Source organism: Nicotiana sylvestris, chromosome 1, assembly GCF_000393655.2.
Source record: "Nicotiana sylvestris chromosome 1, ASM39365v2, whole genome shotgun sequence".
In the NCBI taxonomy this organism is placed as follows: Eukaryota; Viridiplantae; Streptophyta; class Magnoliopsida; order Solanales; family Solanaceae; genus Nicotiana; species Nicotiana sylvestris.
Window position 1 is genome coordinate 105816053 of NC_091057.1, and position 2446 is coordinate 105818498.

A 2446-nucleotide genomic window follows, 5' to 3' on the forward strand; every position below is an offset into this window, starting at 1 on the left:
GAGGCCGAGGACACGCACGTGGTGCAGCCAGAGCACCCGCACGAGCTGCCACCGAGGTACCACCAGCAATTCCAGCCAGAATCCAGGCACCTGATACGCCTACTACTACTACTACTCCAGCTCTTCAAGAGACTCATGCGCAGTTCATGAGCATGTACACCACTTTGGTTCAGGCAAGGTTGATTCCCCTTGCTGCAGCTACATCTCAGGCCGGGGGAGGAGCACAGACCTTCGTTGCTCGCACTCCTGAGCAATGAGTGCATGTTGATCAGGTTCCAAAGATTATTCCTGTACAGTCTATAGTCCTAGGTCAGCCTGAGGACAGGGCAGCGGCTTCAGAGGATGAGCAGCGGAGGCTTGAGAGGTTCAAGAAGTATGATCCTCCGGTATTCAGTGGGTTAGCATCAGAGGATGCCTTGGGATTTCTGGAGGAGTGTCACCATATCCTCTGCACTATGGGTATATCAGGATTGAGTGGGGTTTCTTTCACTGCCTTCTAACTTCGAGGAGCCGCCTATGAGTGGTGGCGTACCTATGAGTTAGACAGTCCGTATGAGGCAGCTTCACTGACTTGGACTCAGTTTTCATATATGTTCCTGAGAGAGTTTGTTCCTCAGAGCCCCAGGGACGCATGGTGCGCAGAGTTTGAGCATTTGCGCCATAGTACTATGACTGTCTCGGAGTATGTTGTCCATTACACCAGCTTGGCTAGACATGCCCCAGCCTTGGTTTCTACTATTCGCGAGAGGGTTCGCCGGTTTATTGAGGGGATTATTCCTAGTATCAAGTCTAGCATGGCTCGTGAGTTGGAGATTGATATTTCTTATCAGCAGGTGGTGAGCATTGCTGGGAGGATAGAGGGTATGCATGCTAGGGAGAGAGAGGAGAGGGAGGCCAAGAGGTCTCGAGAGTCGGTCCATTATTCTGGTGTCCGTGCCCCAGCTGCAGGTCGTCATGGTACGGGTTATATGAGTCGCCCCGTTCATTCAGATCTTCCAACAGCTAGTGGTATTCCAGCTCTTCCTAGGCCCCAGGAGCCTTATTATGCACCTCCAGTATCTAGTGCGCCTCCTGCGCGGGGTGCTTTCAGTGGTCAGTCCAGCAGACCTGGCCCGAGCCAATCACAGCAACCATGTCCTCCCAAAGCTTGTTTTGAGTATGGTGATACATGCCATATGGTGAGGGATTGCCCCAAACTTAGGAGGGGTGCACCTCCACAGACTTCTGAGGCACAGCGTGCCCCGCAGAGTTCTCAAGCTATGATTACAGCTCCAGTTGCTACCCCACCTACTCAGCCAACTAGAGGTGTAGGTCGGGGAGGTAGAGTTCTCCCTAGAGGGGGAGGCCAGGCCCGATATTATGCCCTTCCTGCTCGTACTGAGGCTATTGCCTCCAATTCTGTCATCACAGGTATTATACTAGTTTGTCACAGAGATGCATTGGTTCTATTCGATCCAGGCTCCACTTACTCTTATGTGTCTTCTTATTTTTCTCCGCATTTGGGTGTACCTCGGGATTCTTTGAGTTCCCCTATTTATGTTTCTACTCTTGTGGGAGATTCTCTTGTTGTGGATCGCATTTATCAGTCATGTTTGGTTACTCTTAGTGGTTTTGAGACCAGAGCTGATTTATTGTTGCCCAACATGGTAGATTTTGATATTATCTTGGGCATGGACTGGTTGTCGCCCCATTATGCTATTCTTAATTGTCACGCCAAAACTGTGACACTGGCTATGCCAGGTGTACCGCATGTTGAGTGGAGGGGTGCTTTAGATCACACTCCCAGCAGAGTTATTTCTTTCCTTAAGGCTCAGCAAATGGTTGAGAAGGGGTGTGACGCGTATCTAGCTTATGTGAGAGATGTCAGTATTGATACCCCTATAGCTGATTCAGTCCTAGTAGTACGGGATTTTCCTGATGTGTTTCCAGCTGATCTTCCAGGCATGCCGCCCGATAGAGATATTGATTTTGGCATTGATTTGTTGCCAGGTACTCAGCTTATTTCTATTCCTCCGTATCGTAGGGCTCCTCCTAAGTTGAAGGAGTTGAAGGATCAGTTACAGGAATTACTTGATAAGAGTTTTATTAGTCCCAGTGTATCACCTTAGGGTGCCCCTGTCTTGTTTGTGAAGAAAAAGTATGGTTCTATGCGTATGTGTATTGATTATCGCCAGTTGGACAAAGTTACAGTGAAGAACCGTTATCCTTTGCCTCGTATTAATGATCTATTTGACCAGCTTCAGGGATCACGAGTGTTTTCTAATATTGACTTGCGCTCAGGTTACCATTAGTTGAAGATTCGGGAACCAGATATCCCGAAGACTGCTTTCAGGACTCGGTATGGTCATTACGAGTTCCTTGTTATGTCATTTGGGCTGACAAATGCCCTAGCAGCCTTTATGCATTTGATGCACATTGTGTTTCGGTTGTATCTTGACTCATTCGT